An 18,984-nucleotide genomic window follows, 5' to 3' on the forward strand; every position below is an offset into this window, starting at 1 on the left:
GCATTGCCTTTCTTTGGGATTGGAATGAAAACTGACCTTTTCCAGTCCTGTGGCCACTGCTGGGTTCTCCAAATTTGCTGGCATATTGAGTGCAGCACTTTCACAGCATCATCTTTCAGGATTTGGAATAGCTCAACTGGAATTCCATCACCTCCACTAGCTTTGTTCGTAGTGATGCTTTCTAAGGTCCACTTGACTTCACATTCCAGGATGTCTGGCTCTAGGTCAGTGATCACACCATCATGATTATCTGGGTCGTGAAGATCTTTTTTATACAGTTCTTCTGTGTATTCTTGCCACCTCTTCTTAATATCTTCTGCTTCTGTTAGGTCCATACAATTTCTGTTCTTAATCGAGCCCATCTTTGCATGAAATGTTCCTTTGGTATCTCTAATTTTCTTGAAGAGGTCTCTAGTCTTTCCCATTCTGTTGTTTTCCTCTGTTTCTTTGCATTGATCGCTGAGGAAGGCTTTCTTATCTCTTCTTGCTATTCTTTGGAACTCTGCATTCAGATGCTTATATCTTTCCTTTTCTCCTTTGCTTTTTGCTTCTCATCTTTTCACTGCTATTTGTAAGGCCTCCCCAGACAGCCATTTTGCTTTTTTGCATTTCTTTTCCATGGGGATGGTCTTGATCCCTGTCTCCTGTACAATGTCACGAACCTCCCGTCCATAGTTCATCAGGCACTCTATCTATCAGATCTAGGCCCTTAAATCTATTTCTCACTTCCACTGTATAATCATAAGGGATTTGTTTAGGTCATACCTGAATGGTCTAGTGGTTTTCCCTACTTTCTTCAATTTAAGTCTACCACTGAGCTAATTGCCTGATCCTGGACAAGGTCTATTTCAGAGCTGCTGTCTTTAGAATTAAAGACATTAATTAAATCATTCCTAACTTTCCTTCCTTTCAGTTCTAAGGTCCTGTGACTTACATGTTATTGGAACAGCAATTGCAATTGAATTGCAACTCAAAAATCTCTCACATTGGCAGGCATCAGACCTAAAATCTTCAGACAAGCCTATAGGCCTCAGCCCTTCTGAAGGCATGGGACCCCCTTGAACATTTGAATGAGAACTATAGAAAAGGTAGAGCTGCATCTGCTCACAACTGTAAGGAGTTTGTGGGGTCCTTGAAGCATAACCATGGACCTTCCCCAACTGAAAGTGACCTGTGGGTTACTCTTAATCAGTGCATTTAAGGAGGGTTGTTAGTTTCCCCTGAACTTTCTATAAAATATGAAAATATTCCATATGTTTTGAGAAACTGAAAGAATAGTACAGCAAACTTCACATCTTCCATTTAAACTTCAAGAAATGTTAATATTTTACCATATGTGTCTATCTATCTTTGTTGTTTTATTGTTGTCGACCAATTAGAAAGTTGCAGATATCATGGCACTTTATCCCAAAATAGTTTCCCCAAGTATCTCTTAAGAATTAGAACAATCTCCTATTATACCACACCACCATTATCACATATAAGAAAAATAAGACTGATGAAATCTAAATTCAAAATTCTCTTTAAGAATCCTTTTAGATACTACCAGGATTCAAATCTAGGTCCACATGTTGCATTTATTTACTATGATGGCTGGTCTATTTTATTCCAAAATAGTTTATCCATGATTTTGTTTTTTGATTGTTTATTTTCAAGATAACTGACATTTTGGAATAGTTCAGACCAGTTGTCTTATGGAATGCCCCTACTTTAGGATCTGATTGATTGTTTCCTACTAGTATCTAACTCATTCTTCTATCCCTTTCATTCCCTGTAAACAGGAAGTTAGAGCTAATGGAAATTTGTGAGTTTCAGTTAGATTGGAATACAGTGTACTCTGGGAAGAGGTAGTCCATTTTCTAGGTATTGACTGGAATACTTAGAAGATCACTTTAGAAGATTATCTTTAGCCTCATAGGACTTCACTCCCATCCTTGACCACCTGGGGAGGGATGCTATATGTAGACAGAGAGGAAGGTTTTCCTGGCAGTAAGAGGAACAGCACTGAATTTGGAATTTAGCCCTGAAATTGATCATATCCCTTTATCTGTTTCCTCATCTAAGATTTAATTTTCTTTTTAATGGATTGTTGGGTTCAAATGAAAGATTAGAAAATTCTTTTTTTAAAGATCTGTGTGGAAGTAGCTCTGCTTCAGGGACTGACATCCAGTTCAGAGACATCCTTGATTCATCTCAAATAAGTGAGCAAAGTATGAAACTATCTATCTATTATCTATCTACCTACCTACCTATCCATCTAGAGTAATGAATTTTTGTCACCTTAAGACTGATTGGAAAGAGTAATGGGCGTCAGTTTTTCAATGATGATTTAAGATAGTGATTCTTAATCATGGGCAATTTTGCCCTCCAGGGGACATTTGGCAATGTCTGAATACATTTTTGGTTGTCTAACTGAAGACTTGTTACTGGCATCTCGTGGGTGGAGGCCAAGATGCTGTTGAATATACTACAATGCACAGGACAGCCTCCCCTCACCAAAGAATTATCTTGCTCAGAATAGCAATAGTATCAATACAGAGAAATCCTGATTTAATGTAAGGTACAATTAAATATTGAAACTTAGTCCAGAGTCCTGCACCTGCACTTCAAATATTGGGATCTGAAGTAACTTAAATTCCATGTCATAACATAGCAAATTATGAATAGAAAAAGAAAAACAAAGAAAAAAATGGAGATACAAATATGTTAATTATTTTAATCAACATAATTGCTACAGTTCAACTGAGCTTTCTCCAAGGCTAAAAAGAAATTACAATCAGTTGTATAATTTTGGTAATTAAAAAGAATAATTCCTAAAGGACATTGCTTTTCCAAATATAAATTATAAAATGTTATTTTCATAAAGTATTTTATAATATGGTAGCAATAAATGACCTGATAATGCGAAGGGCAACGTTTTCAGTGTTCATGCAAAAAATGCAAAAGTTAGTTCCATATGGCTATTTATAACAGGAACTTAGATAAAAGCTATGCAGAAAATATTCAGATGAAATGCCTTCAGGGTAATTCTGAGAGGCACTGGATTAATATCACTCCATTTGGAGCCTTCTGTTGGTCTAATTTGATTACTGAATTAGATTATGATACCTGGAGGGATATACGGTCTAAGGAAAGGCACAATTGAACCATGGCCTGGAGCCCTTATTATCTTTTTAAAAACTTTCTGTAAATATACTATTTAAAAAAATATCTTTATTGAGATATTTTTCACATACCATAAAAATCACTGTTTTAAAGCATGCAAGTCAGTGGCTTGTGGCATATTCATAGAACTCTCCAACTGTCATCATCATCTAACTTCAGAATATCTTCATTACTCCAAAAGGAAACCCTGTACTCATTAGCAGTTACGTCTTCATACCCCTGAATCTCCGTCACCCCTGAAAAACATTAGTCTACATTCCTGTCTCTGTGGATTTGCTTATTCAATCTTTCTATTGCCAAACAATATTCCATCATATGGAATGCTCATTCATCAATTGATGGGCATTTGGATTGTTTCCACTTTATGATTGTTATGAATGATGCTATGAACTTTGGCAAATTTTTATCATGAAAGGGTACTGAACTTTGTCAAAAATTTCTGCATCTATTGGGAAGATCATGTGGTTTTGTTCTTTATATCTAACATGGTGTATTGCTGTTGTTGTTATTTAGTGACTAAGTCGTGGCCAACTCCGTGACCCCATGAACTGCCCTAGCCTAGAATACCAGCCTCCTCTATCCTCTACTATCTCCCAGAGTTTGCTTAAATTCATGTCCATATTGAGTCTGTGATGCTATTTAACCTTCTGATCCTCTGCTGCCCCTTTCTCCTTTTGCCTTCAACATGGTGTATTATATTTATTGATTTTCATGTGTATGATCAACCTTTATATTCCTGGGATAAATATTAGTTGGTGATGGTATAAAATCCTTTTTACATATTTTTGGACTTGTTTTTCCAGTAGTTCAAAGACACTTGTGTCTATATTTATAAGGAATGTTGGTCTGTAGTTTCTTGCAATGTCTCTGTCTGGCTTTGCTTATTAGGTTAATGCTGGCCTCATAGACTGAGTTAGGAAATGTTTGCTTCTATTTTATTTTTTGGAACAGTATGTGAAGAATTGATATTTTCTTTATTTAAATGTTTATATACTTTGTTGATGAGGTCATCTGGTCCTAGGCTTTTCTTTGTGGAAACTTTAAAAAATAACTAATTCAATCTCTGTTACAGGTCTACTCATTTTCATTTCTGCTTGAGTCAGTTTTGATAGTTTGCATCTTTCTAGAAATGAACCCATTTTGTTTAGGTATCTAATTTGTTGAATACTATAATTATTCATAGTATTCCTTTACAAATCTTTTAGTTTTTATAATATAGGTGATGATATTCTCTTTTTTATTCTTGATTTTGGTAATTCTTGATATTCTTGATTCTCAAATTATCAAAATATTCAAAAATATTCTTAATTATCTAGATAAAGATTTGTCAATGTTGTCAAGTTTTTCCAAGAATTAAGTTTTGGGACATCAGTTTTCTGTAATGATTTCTTATTCTCTATTCAATTTATTGTCATTTTAATCTTTATTATTTTATCTTGTAAATATACTATTAAATGTTTACATAATATTCCATCATGTGGATGTTCTATAAATTACATTCCAATTTTACTATCTTTAGGTTTTCTCTTCCACCATTTTTCTCCATTATGAATGATGTCTGAGTGACCATCTCTATGTAAGCATTTTCTCTGTTTCAAATTCTTATATGAGTTAATAGAGGAGAAATGTCTTTGCAAGGGCATGCTGGTCCTTTAATTTACCCAGCTAATTTGTTATTAGGTTTCTATTATTGAAACATCTTGAGCAGATGATGTGAACATTTCTAAAGAAACTTGATACATATAGGATTATTCCTTCTTACACAAAATAAGATAAAGAAATAAATACATAAATGGAAAGAGTCACTTTCAAAGTTCCAAAATAGGAATTTGATGGATATGCTGGTCTTTTTTAATGTGTCAATTTGACTAGAGTCCCCAGATACTCAGTCAAGCATAGATCAAGGTATTGCTACAAAGGTATTTTGTAGATATGATTAAAGTCCTTTGTTGACTTTCAGTAGGGAGGTTATCGAAGATGATCAACTGGTTGAATCAGTTGAAAGGTCCTAAGAACAGGGCTGACTCTTGTCTAGAGAAGAAGAAATCCACCTGAGTGTTCCAGCCTACCTTTACTGATGATCTGTCCTACGGATTTCAGCCTTGTCTAGTCAATCCCCACGATCGTGTAGGCCAATTCTTTGCAGTAAATCTCTTAACAGATATCTTCTACTGATTCTACTTCTCTGATTGATCACTGACTTTTACAAGGAGGGCCGGATTGAATAAAACTTTTAAAAAGTTAAAAATTCTAAAACTCCTTCTACTACATTTATTAAGGCTGTAGGCTAATCTATTCAAACTCTATTGAGAGGCTACGACCCAGCGTTTATTGTTCTAGTTGCTGGGGTTATAGGAATGAACAAAATAGAGAAAGTTTGTCTTCATGAAGGTTACATAGCAACAATAACAATATTTACTACCTGCTACTATAGTCACATGTGGGGGATAAAAAGGTGAATATGACTGTACCTTCTCTTTTGGAGCTTGCAATAAGTCTGTGAATATTTGAATTGGTATGAAGGAGAGTGAGACTGAGCATGAATTTTAATTGTAGGAACACACAATTTCTAATGGAGAGATAAAATCAAGTGTTTCAGACACCCAAAGGAATATTCCCTTGAAGGAATATTTGAGATCTTTAAGGTCCTGAGACTTCATTTATATTTTAAAAATGAAACTAAGTTCATAAATGTATTTAAAGGTATCCTAAAGAAATCATATAAGGTTAAAAAATTATAAACGGAATTGTTAGTAAAACTCCAAGAGGTTTCACTTTGGTGTTCTTTGTGAGCGATGTAAACAATTTATATTTAAAGAGTCCAGTGTCAAAAAACAATAAGGAAATAGTGAGATGTTTCTGATGTTCTCCACCTTAACGCCTTGTTTTATTTCATTTTGTGCCTGCAGCTGCTGTGGAATTTGCAAAACCTTGAGCTGTTTGGACTCTGCTTTCTAGCCTGGATTAGGTTTCAGGTAACCTCATGGTGGAGTTGTCTTTTGGATCAACTTACTTTTGAAATGTTCCTGAAAGAAATTCTTTGGTAATGGGACTTCCATACAGTAGGTCAATCAGCACAGTATTGTCTTAATTTGCCAGTTTGGTAGAGGTATTTTTTCTTTTGAGAAAAGAAGAAAAACAAGAAAAGCAAACAAAACAAAAAGGGTTCTTTTTCTTTATAACTATAAAGAAGCAACTGTCTTCAGCAAACAGACGATAATAAACAGCCTCCTAGTGATCTTGAGTTATGAACCCATAGTTTATAGCAGGATGAAAATCTATTGACTTGAGTGAGGCAATCATTCCCACCCAGCTGACCTATGCTGGTCCTTTCACCTTCACTGAGCAATTCTTTTCTGCAGCCTGGAGCATAAAGGAAACAATCACCTGTAGCTGCACTTGTTCCTCATTCGCTTTGGAAGCCAGAACTATCAGCTCTGAAAACAGGTCACGAGTGACTAGTAGTCCCTGAGAGGCTCACAGGAAGTAGTTGCAAAGGCAGGGGAAGTTTTTAACGACTGTCCAAGAGGCCAGTGAATGACAGGCGTTCAGGAGTTTCTCTGCTTGGCATCTGAAACAGCCACGTGGAGGAGCTGCCTTGGGGACAGAATGACAGGTGTGAGCCTGGCACCTGAGCCCCATAAAGGAGGTGACTTTGCTCTGTTGTACACATATTGGGAATCATCATGGAGGGCTTGAAGGATGATCATGGAGGATTCACGGCATTAACTTCAGAAACCCAATATGATAGTTCAAGGTGGAGAGTCAAGGTTGCGATGAACAATTTCTGAATTAATTCCAGTTCTGTGAGGTTGGGATCCCATGACATCAGGTATATATTTCTAAATTGTTACCATGGCTCATTTGTTACTGAAGTTTACACCTTACTGTTACGGTACAAATGACAGGTACAATTACAAACCTGACATTATTTTTCACTTGTCTTACTGGCTCAGAAAACAATTTCAGAACCAGTTTGATCTTAGGAGTTACTAGGTTCTTAATGAAAATCATTGTCTCTCCCCATATAAATAGGCAGGATACCATAGAGCAGGGATCAGCCAACCTTTTCAGTAAAGGGCCAGATATTATAAATATTTTGGGCTTTGTGGTCATATGGTCTCTGTCACAACTACTCAATTCTGCTGTTGTAACACAAAAGCAGATTTATGTTTATTTATATAAATTTACATAAACAAACATGCTTATTTATGTAAATAAACAGACATGGTTGTGTTCCAATAAAACTCTGTTTATAAAATCAGGCAGCTGCTTTGCTTTGGGGCCCTAAAGTGTAAGAGCACAGACTTTGGAGCCAGGTTCAAATCCTGGCACCACTGCTAGTTGTGTGACCTTAGAGAACTTAGTTAACTTCTCTGTGCCTTGGTCTTTCACATCTCTCAGTTGATAATAGTTGTTTTTGTTCAGTCGCTAAGTTGTGTTCACCTCTTTGTGACCCCATGGACTGCAGCAGGCCAGGCTTTCCTGTCCTTCACTATCTCCCAGAGTTTGTTCAAATTTATGTCCACTGAGTTGGTGGTGCTATCTAATCATCTTATCTTTTGTTGCCCTCTTCTTTTCTTTCGTCTTCTATCTTTCCCAGCTTCAGGGTCTTTTCCAGTGAGTCAGCTCTTTGCAACAAGTGGCCAAAGTATTGGACCTTCAGCTTCAATATCAGTCCTTTCAATGAATATTCAGGGTTGATTTCCTTTAGGATTGATTGATCTCCTTGCTGTCCAAGGGACTCTCAAGAGTCTTCTCCAACACCACAGTTCAAAAGCATCAATTCTTTGGTGCTCAGCCTTCTTTATGGTCCAATTCTCACATCCATACATGACTACTGAAAAGACCATAGCTTTGATTATAAACTGTTGTTATGAAGATGAAATAAGTAAATGTAAGGGATTAAATAGTGCTTAGCTGATAGTAAGTGCTTTATAAGTGTTCATTAGATAACCAAGTGCTTTATAAGTGTTTGTTAGATAACCAACCATCCTGTGAAGTAGGTAATAATATTCCTATTAAAATTTAAATTTTAAGAAATAAATATGTTACTTCTAAGAAGGTTAAGATTAGAACCTAGTTTTCCCATCTCCAGTACCATTGCTCTTTTTTGTCCTCAGAGGTGAAATCATTATATCTAAACACAGGGAAATTCCCAGGAACAGCTTAGCTTGTATTTCTCCTCTCCCTATCCATGCAAGGAGGTACTATAAGCAGTAGTGTGCTGGCACTGATTTGTGTTGGCTCATTAGAGCAGATTGCTACATTTTCAGGAATTTTGTGAGCTGTGTTTACTGTTGATAGCTGGAATATGGCTGTGGTGGGAATACTGACACCACGAAATTGGCAGGTGCCACAAATCAGGGCTTTTTTCCTCCAGGGGTACTGGTTCACTAGCACATGATGGGCTACATGCCAGCAGTGAGCACTCCTCCAGGTATGGGTCATATGGTCTGAACAGCGAGTTTGAAAACTACATTCAGTGGCACGTGACCCACCATATCCCAGGGCACCGTGGCCTGAGAAGAATGCAGATCCCTGGCTTTCTGTCTTGTGGCAGAGACAGAAAAGATTACATGCTTTGCTTAGCAACAGAAACGAGTCTGTGGTGGCCTCTGGACCCTGATTTCTAGACATCTGACTCACAGCTCTCCTTCTCTTCTTGTTCCAACACACACACACACACACACAAACACAGAGGCATGTGTGGTTCAAGCTAAATAGGAACAAAATGACTTAGGAGGAACTAAAGGGAATAGAGAGCTTGTTAGATGAACACCATAAAGTACTTTAATGGTCAGTTTTCATAGGAAAGGCAATGAGTGCTATGGCATTTTTGCAATTGTTTTTCTTTTTTAGTTTTTCCTAAGGTGTAGCCCTTCCTCAAAACCATCCTCTAGCCTTTTGTGGAAGCAGCAGCAGAAATCCCAAAGAGGCTGGAATTAGCCAGAAGGCCAGTAAGCCAAATCGCTTCCTCTTATGAACTTGTGAACCTCACTTTTCTTCTCTATAAAACTGGGAAGCTTAGTCATTTCATTGTTAGTTTGCATTGTGATTGTGAAAATCATTGAAAATTTGTTATTCATTTACTTAGTATATTTCTTACTGAGTACCATCATGAACTGGGTCCTACATAGGTGCTAATACCTTACAAATAGCTGTGAAAAGAAGAGAAGCAAAAAGCAAAGGAGAAAAGGAAAGATATAATCATCTGAATACAGATTTCCAAAGAATAGCAAGAAGAGATAAGAAAGCCTTCTTCAGCGATCAATGCAAAGAAATAGAGGAAAACAACAGAATGGGAAAGACTAGAGATATCTTCAAGAAAATCAGAGATACCAAAGGAACATTTCATGCAAAGATGGGCTCGATAAAGGACAAAAATGGTATGGACCTAACAGAAGCAGAAGATATTAAGAAGAGGTGGCAGGATACACAGAAGAACTGTACAAAAAAGATCTTCACGACCCAGATAATCACGATGGTGTGATCACTGACCTAGAGCCAGACATCCTGGAATGTGAAGTCAAGTGGGCCTTAGAAAGCATCACTACGAACAAAGCTAGTGGAGGTGATAGAATTCCAGTTGAGCTATTTCAAATCCTGAAAGATGATGCTGTGAAAGTGCTGCACTCAGTATGCCAGCAAATTTGGAGAACCCAGCAGTGGCCACAGGACTGGAAAAGGTCAGTTTTCATTCCAATCCCAAAGAAAGGCAATGCCAAAGAATGCTCAAACTACCGCACAATTGCACTCATCTCACACGCTAGTAATGCTCAAAATTCTCCAAGCCAGGCTTCAGCAATATGTGAACCGTGAACTTCCTCATGTTCAAGCTGGTTTTAGAAAAGGCAGAGGAACCAGAGATCAAATTGCCAACATCCGCTGGATGATGGAAAAAGCGAGAGAGTTCCAGAAAAACATCTATTTCTGCTTTATTGACTATGCGAAAGCCTTTGACTGTGTGGATCACAATAAACTGTGGAAAATTCTGAAAGAGATGGGAATACCGGACCACTTGACCTAGCTTTTGAGAAATCTGTATGCAGGTCAGGAAGCAACAGTTAGAACTGGACATGGAACAACAGACTGGTTCCAAATAGGAAAAGGAGTTCGTCAAGGCTGTATATTGTCACCCTGCTTATTTAACTTATATGCAGAGTACATCATGACAAAAGCTGGGCTGGAAGAAACACAAGCTGGAATCAAGATTGCCGGGAGAAATATCAATAACCTCAGATATGCAGATGACACCACCCTCATGGCAGAAAGTGAAGAGGAACGAAAAAGCCTCTTGATGAAAGTGAAAGTGGAGAGTGAAAAAGTTGGCTTAAAGCTCAACATTCAGAAAACGAAGATCATGGCATCCGTCCCATCAGTTCATGGGAAATAGATGGGGAAACAGTGGAAACAGTGTCAGACTTTATTTTGGGGGCTCTAAAATCACTGCAGATGGTGACTGCAGCCATGAAATTAAAAGATGCTTACTCCTTGGAAGGAAAGTTATGACCAACCTAGATAGCATATTCAAAAGCAGAATTACTTTCAAAGTAATTTCAAAGTAATTCAAAGCATTACTTTGCCAACAAAGGTTCGTCTAGTCAAGGCTATGGTTTTTCCTGTGGTCATGTATGGATGTGAGAGTTGGACTGTGAAGAAGGCTGAGCGCTGAAGAATTGATGCTTTTGAACTGTGGTGTTGGAGAAGACTCTTGAGCCTCCCTTGGACTGCAAGGAGATCCAACCAGTCCATTCTGAAGGAGATCAGCCCTGGGATTTCTTTGGAAGGAATGATGCTAAAGCTGAAACTCCAGTACTTTGGCCACCTCATGTGAAGAGTTAACTCATTGGAAAAGACTCTGATGCTGGGAGGGATTGGGGGCAAGAGGAGAAGAGGACAACAGAGGATGAGATGGCTGGATGGCTTCACTGACTCAATGGACATGGTCTGAGTGAACTCTGGGAGTTGGTGATGGACAGGGAGGCCTGGCGTGCTGCAATTCATGGGGTCGCAAAGAGTTGGACACAACTGAGCGACTGATCTGATCTGATCTAGGTGCTAAGGATGGATGAGTTGGGTATCTGCTCATGAAAAGTCAGGGTCTGGGTGCTTCAACAGATAATCCAAAGGGTTTGGATCCCAGAGGCTGGATCCCTACAGCTTCATTTGGTTTTACTGATCAAAAGTTTGACCCTGGAGCCAAGCTTCCTATGTTGAATGCAGGCTGTGTGTTGTTTATTAGCTCTGTGACTTTAAGAGAGTTACTTATTAATAGTATCTTTTCCTACTCTGTAAAATGAAATTTTAAGCTTTCCTCAGTTTCATCTGCAAACATTGAGATGATGATAGTACCTACTTCCTGAATTATTCCAATGATTAAATGAAATGATACATATAAAGCTACCTCCATTTCTTCATCTATAAAAAATATAGATATTAGTAGCTACAGCTTTTAGTGTTGGTATTGCTATAATGATCAAATACCATATGAAAGTAGTTAGAATTGTAAAAGCAAAAACATGAATGCAACATAGACTAATGGAAGACAGACACCAAACAAGGTACTCATTCAAGATTGTAAATGTAGTGGAAAAGATGAACAGAATAGGTATCCTTAGCCTGAGAGTCAGGAAAGGCATTTAACAGAGATGGTGTTTGAGACTGTAAATTCATTCATTCACATTTGACAACAAACATTTGACAGTCTACCATATGTCAGGCTTCACGAGTGGGCGCTCAGTCGCTTCAGTCGTGTTCGACTCTCTGCAACCCTATGGACCATAGCCTGCCAGACGCCTCTGTCAGTGGATTCTCCAGGCAAGAATACTGGAGTGGGTTGCCATGGCCTCCTCCAGGGGATCTTTCCAACTCAGGGATTGAACCTGTCTCTTATGTCTCTGGCATTGGCAGGCAGGTTCTTTACCACTAGTATCAGGTGGTAATCAATCCCTTGGTTGGGAAGATCCCCTGGAGGAGGGCATGGAAACCCACTTTAGTATTCTTGTCTGGAGAATCCCATGGACAGAGGAGCCGGGCGGGCTATGGTCCATAGGGTCGCCAAAGTCAGACACCACTGAAGCAACTTAGCAGCAGCATGAGTGCCACCTGGGAAGGCCATGCAAGGCTTCATCTAGTGCTAGATCTGTAGCGATAAACCAAACCAACTCAGCAGCATGAAGAGATGGCTTCTTGGGAGGGCAGGGGAAATGCTTTCGGTGTCCCTTCCCCTTAATTCCAAAACTCCTTTGCCCTTTATAAACATGGATAACTGATAACTTTTTCAGTCTTATGTAAAGTGCCATGCAAACATAGCCTCAAGACAAACCATTTCCTCTCTCAAAAAGACTACTACTTTTAAGCCCCTTCTAGAAAAATTCTGGCACCGTAATAAGTCCTCATCTTTACAGAGTTGAAATCTGGTGGGGGAGATAGTGTTAAATACATACATAAACTCACAGGTAAATAAAATTGGGATGATGGTTATAAAGAAAATAAATGGAGGGCATCAGAAAATAAAGGAAAGAACGAATAGTTAGGGAAGGCCTTTATCAAGAACTGATGTACACATATTTAAGCCAAGAGCTGAATTTGCGAGGGTTAGCCAAGCAAGGAAACAAGGGAAAGAGAGAAACAAATGGTTGTGCAAAGCCCCTGAGGGCAGGAAAGTGCAATCTGTTTGAAGAACTGAAAGAAGGCTTGTGATTAGAATGAGGTGAAGTGGGGAAAGATCTAGGCTGGGAGGAAGGTGAAAGACAGGAGTGCCAGGAAAGGTGTAATGTTGGGCAGGCCACATCCAACACTGGACTTTATAGGTCAAAGACGTTCACATTTTATTTTCAGTGAAATAAGGAGCAATTGAAAATGTTTATCAGAAGCTATGCTCCAAGTCACACATAGTAATTCACTTTGCTGTCGTGTAAGAATGGGATTGGAAATGGGTAAGGATGAAATGGTTTCTGGGAGGGCAGGCTTTCCTGATGTGAAGAGCCAACTCATTGGAAAAGACCCTGACACTGGGAAAGACTGAAGGCAGAAGGAGAAGAGGATGGCAGAAGATGAGATGGTTAGATAGCATCATAGACCTCAGGGACATAAATTTGAGCAAACTGTGGGAGATAGTGGAAGACAGGGAAGCTTGGCACGCTGCAGTCCATGGAGTCACAAAGAGACACAACTTGGCAACTGAACAACAACAAGGATGAAATTCGAAAAATCAGTTGGAGGGTAAGGCAGTAGTTCCAGGTGAGAGATGCAGGTGGCTTGAATTATTCTAGTGGAAGTAGAGATGGTGAGATATGAAAGGATTTGTAGTGGATTTGAGAATGAATTGGAAAGACTGACCCCTAGGTTTCTGGTTTGTGGAGCTGGTTAGGTAACAGCGCCACCAGACCAGAAAGCCTAGGTGAATGTCTGGTTTGGGGAAGACGGGCAAGAGTTGAGTTTTGGATGAGTGAATTGATGAGGTACTACTGAGGAATTATGTGACATATGGCTCATGGACATACGGCCCAGGGATTCTGAAGTGAGACCTGGGCTACAGATACATATATATATCATTATGTTATAAATGTACATACAGATGATAGCTATCACCATGGTGATTGATATCATTTGGGGGAGCAAATATAGATAAGTGCTCTTATCCTTTTGGGGGGTTCCAGATGACTTTGAAAAGCTGATAGAAGCTATACTTCTTCCTTTAAAAGTATTTGTTTTCATTCAAGTTTAAGGAACTTATAGACCTCCCGAAGCCCATCCACAAGTTTTGTAAGGTCCATAGATGACAAAACCAAAGCAAACCAAAGCAAAGACCAAAATCCAACAACACATCCACACAGACTGTACAAACAGAAAAATGGGCTCTGCATTCAGCCTTGGGGAGCAGCACCGTTTAGAGGTGAGACAGAGGCAGTAGCCACAAGAGTCTGAAATGATACACACAAAGAGGGATGAGGAAATAGGAAAGAGACACCCAGATAAAAGTGTTTCAAGAATGGGAGATAAAGTTGCTGAGAGGGCTGAGAGATAAAGACTAAAAAGTATCCACTGGAGCTGGCAATAGCAGTGACCTTTGGGAGGCCCAGGACTATACTTACAAAGGGTTAGAGCTCTTGGAAGGAGGCACTGTCTGCCCCTCGGCAAAAAGGTGAGTGAAGGAGATACTCCATGCCGGTGTGGGTTAATGCATAGATTTGTGGGTGTTCCCTCTTGATGGTCTACAATTTTTTTTTTTCAATGAACTAGAAAGGTAAGATGATGTAAGAGGGGAAGACAATCGAGAATAAGGGTGGAAAGTGAAGTGAGAGCTTACCAAATGACTGAGTGACTAAGCACATGCACACATGGAGGACTGTTACTTATTTGGAGTTGTAATTGGAGGTTGGGTCTCAAGGAATGAGTAGGATTAGAGGAGGGAAGGGCTGGGCTCAGCATGAACAGAAGTCCAGGCCCAGAATTATCTTGGGCCAAGAACCAGCCAGCCTTCCAGAACTTTTCAAGCTTCACTCCACTCCCTTTCCCTTCATCTTTGGCTTCTCCTTTTCTAGCTTATCTTTCCCCTTAACCTATAAACATGCTCAAGCTTTTCCCAGTGACTCAGGAGCTCCTCCCATCAGTGTCCAAATTCTCTTCTTTCCTACCCAGAACATCTGTAACAGAAAACTGTTTGAAATATTCAATTGCCCTTTTTCTTCCTATAGCTTTTTCTTGTTTGGCCATGTGTTGCCTTATTTTGGGGATGTTGGCTGTTTCTTGAAGTTTGGACCTCTCTGTGGTCTTTTAAAGGCAAGAGTGCATTGACAAGTTCCTGTTGCGTTCCTTGGAGATACATGTAACAGCAAGACACCAGGGGGAACTCCTGCAGGATTTTAGATCAGTTCAGTTCAGTTTCTCAGTCGTGTCCAACTCTTTGCGATCCCATGAATCGCAGCACGCCAGGCCTCCCTGTCCATCACCAACTCCCGGAGTTCACTCAGACTCACGTCCATCGAATCAGTGATGCCATCCAGCCATCTCATCTTCTTTCATCCCCTTCTCCTCCTGCCCTCAATCCCTCCCAGCATCAGAGTCTTTTCCAATGAGTCAACTCTTCGCATCAGGTGGCCAAAGTATTGGAGTTTCAGCTTTAGCATCATTTCTGCCAAAGAAATCCCAGGGCTGATCTCCTTCAGAATGGACTGGTTGGATCTCCTTGCAGTCCAAAAGACGCTCAAGAGTCTTCTCCAACACCACAGTTCAAAAGCATCAATTCTTCGGCACTCAGCCTCCTTCACAGTCCAACTCTCACATCCATACATGACCACAGGAAAAACCATAGCCTTGACTAGACGGACCTTTTTTGGCAAAGTAATGTCTCTGCTTTTGAATATGCTATCTAGATTGGTCATAACTTTCCTTCCAAGGAGTAAGCTTTAATTTCATGGCTGCAGTCACCATTTGCAGTGATTTTGGAGCCCCAAAAAATAAAGTTTGACACTGTTTCCACTGTTTCTCCATCTATTTTCCATGAAGTGATGGGACCGGATGCCATGATCTTTGTTTTCTGAATGTTGAGCTTTAAGCCAACTTTTTCACTCTCCACTTTCACTTTCATCAAGAGGCTTTTGAGTTCCTCTTCACTTTCTGCCATAAGGGTGGTGTCATCTGCATATCTGAGGTTATTGATATTTCTCCCGGCAATCTTGATTCCAGCTTGTGCTTCTTCCAGCCCAGCGTTTCTCATGATGTACTCTGCATATAAGTTAAATAAGCAGGGTGATAATATACAGCCTTGACGTACTCCTTTTCCTATTTGGAATCAGTCTGTTGTTCCATGTCCAGTTCTAACTGTTGCTTCCTGACTTGCATACAGATTTCTCAAGAGCCAGGTCAAGTGATCTGGTATTCCCATCTCTTTCAGAATTTTCCACAGTTTATTGTGATCCACACAGTCAAAGGCTTTGGCATAGTCAATAAAGTAGAAATAGATGTTTTTCTGGAACTCTCTTGCTTTTTCCATGATCCAGCGGATGTTGACAATTTGATCTCTGGTTCCTCTGCCTTTTCTAAAACCAGCTTGAATCAGGAAGTTCACGGTTCACGTATTGCTGAAGCCTGGCTTGCAGAATTTTGAGCATTACTTTACTAGCGTGTGAGATGAGTGCAATTGTGTGGTAGTTTGAGCATTCTTTGGCATTGCCTTTCTTTGGGATTGGAATGAAAACTGACCTTTTCCAGTCCTGTGGCCACTGCTGAGTTTTCCAAATTTGCTGACATATTGAGTGCAGCACTTTCACAGCATCATCTTTCAGGATTTGAAAGAGCTCAACTGGAATTCCATCACCTCCACTAGCTTTGTTCGTAGTGATGCTTTCTAATAGGGCCCACTTGACTTTTAGATACGTTTGTGTTTTAGATAGTTCACTCTGGAGGCTGAGTGGAGGATGAATTTGTCTGAAGAGATTGTTAGGAGGCTACTGTAATAGTTCAGGTTGGAAAGGATGACTGGAATGTTTGCCAGTGGAAATGGAGGTAGAGATTTGAGGCTTATTAAGGAGGTGAAATAGAAATGACTAGATGATTGGATAAGACAAGGGGCTGAATCAATAATGACTCACACTTGGACTTTTCTAATGGTTCAGTGGGTAAGACTTTGCCTTCCACTGCAGGGGGAAGAAGCAGGATGGGTGGGCAGGTTCCATCCCTGGTCAGGCCACATGCCCTGCTGCAAGGCCAAAATAAAATAAAAACACTCACATTCATTCTCAACTTTCTAATTCTGATGGCTGTGGATGCTGGTGCCAACAGCTGAGGGAAGGGCTGCTTTGAAGGCAGAGGGCAAGTTTAGTTTTGGACAAGCTGAGTTTGAGGCACCCCTATGATATCTAGAGCTTCCTGGCAGGCAGTTGGATATTTGGGTCTAACTCTTGTGGAAGAGGTCTGGGCTGCAACTGCTGATTGGGTAATTGCAACGTGAGGTTGGAGGTGATCTCCTAAGAGTAGAATGAGAAGAACTGTGGGTTTGGAGTCTTGCATATAAGGTGGAGACTCACAATTAGTGGCACTTAAGGATGCCGCCCAAGGAGGCAGAGGTCTTATTTACTGAGATGTGAGAACTGGAAGAGTATACTCTTCCGCAAACCAAGAGAATGTTGAGATTCCAGAAGGTGGGGGTCATCTGAATTGTCAAATGTAACAGAGAGACCCAGAAAGAGAATGCCTGCAGAATGCCTACTAAGATTTGGGAGAATGAAACTCAGGGGTTCTCTTACCCAAGCAGGATGAGGAAGGGTGTGTGTTGGGGAGAAGAGGGGAAGCTGGAATGCCCAGTGAGGAGAAATGAGGAAGTGGAGACAGCAGAGAGACCACTGTTTAAGAGGTCATGAGAGGGAGTGGAGCCCTTGGAAGCTAACTGGAGAGGGTACTTGGAGCGGAGGTTGGGCGCCATAGTTTTGTTTTTAGGAGCTAAGCTTGTTTAATGGCCGAGGGAAAACAGCGAGGATCCAAGTAGCAGTGAGAGGTGAGGAAGGAAGCTTTATGGGCTCAACCCCACCAAGACAGCTTCTTATAGTTTGCCCAACAACGACCACACTCCTTATCTCATTTACTCATTTGAGGGAGGAAACAGACAGTGAGACTGATCCCATGGGCTAGAGAGAGGGCTACAGATCCATCTGGGTACAGTGTGCGCCACACGACGCGGTACGAGGAAGTGCGCGTAAACTGTCCCGCTCCAGGTGACATAGAGGCCCAGGAGCGTGTTCCTGGCTCCTGGTGAGGCGACATCGATGTCATGGGTGTGTGCTGTCTCAGATGAGGTGTCACCACGTGTCGTGGATCAAGGGTAGCAACCCCCAACTTGTAGGATCATGTGCCAGGAACCAGAGCCTGACAGCTCCCAAGGGCGGTGCACCAGAGGTCCGGAGCCTCTTCCGTACTTCCGCCCCTGCAGATGGGAGTTCTGTTGGCCGCGAGGTGAATGACACTAACAGTGATGGCGGGGCCTAAAGGGCACGGGCGAGAGTCTTAGGGCGAAAAGATGGCCGGAGCCCGAGGCAGCAGGTGGCTGAGTGCGCTCCTTGTGCGGGTCGCCCAAGGGACGCCGCGAAAATCGAATCTGCGATTTGCTCACGCGGCCGGAAGATTTGTTCATCTCTGTACCCCGAGATAAATCTTCTGCTAGGGGAAGTATTTAATTTGCATCCAGCGCTGTCGGAAGAAAATCCCTATCCCTGGAGGAGGTGTAGTGGGCGCGTGGGAGCTTTCTCTTGGGTACGCCTTCCAGTCCTCCTCGCAAGGCTGGGCACCGCTGAGTCGGTTGTTAAATGCGATCTATAGTTTTTGGTTTCTGCAAGGGGGAGTGTAATGTTAAGGAACCGCGAGCCGAGCCAGGATCTGACCTCCTCTCCATCATTCTTGTACAAGCTACCTCTGTGACCTTGACTCTGGGCAAGTCAGGCTAGGCCCCTCACTACAACTCGGTTTCCCTGTTCATAAAATGAGGATTTGGACTGTAAACTGGTCTTTGCACGGCGGCCAAGATGGCAAATATCACCTCCTCCCGCCAAAAAAAAAAAAATGCCGTCCTGCGTTAGTAACCTACCCAACACACAGCTCCTCACCAGCGTTCTTACTCCCTCTTTCTCTTCTGCTCCGGCCTGGGGAAAGGGGACTGAAGGGGAAGATGTGGGCGGGGCCTGGCCATCGCCCCCGCCCACTCAGGCCCCGCCCCTCCCGGCGTACCCTCTGCGCCCCTCCGCCCTCCGCGCTGGATGAGGCAAGCACGTGACCTCACATCCGGCGCGGGAGTCCAGAGCTAGCAGCGCGCGCTCTCCTGGC

At 41.2% G+C, this 18,984-nt stretch overlaps 1 long non-coding RNA gene across 2 annotated transcripts in view; it reads right to left on the minus strand.

The window, feature by feature from the left end:
• Positions 1 to 18,984, minus strand: part of LOC104984583 — a 49,486-nt gene that overhangs the window by 13,962 nt on the left and 16,540 nt on the right. Inside the window, exon 1 of one of the 2 annotated variants that reach the window (XR_824767.1) lies at positions 5,235 to 5,321. The exons of the other annotated variant lie outside the window; for it this stretch is intronic. This is a non-coding gene — a long non-coding RNA (uncharacterized LOC104984583). Of the gene's footprint in view, positions 1 to 5,234; positions 5,322 to 18,984 lie in introns of those variants that run through there. 2 annotated transcript variants of the gene reach the window in all.

Source organism: Bison bison, unplaced genomic scaffold (genome assembly GCF_000754665.1).
Source record: "Bison bison bison isolate TAMUID 2011002044 unplaced genomic scaffold, Bison_UMD1.0 scf7180017864032, whole genome shotgun sequence".
NCBI classification, from domain to species: domain Eukaryota; kingdom Metazoa; phylum Chordata; class Mammalia; order Artiodactyla; family Bovidae; genus Bison; species Bison bison.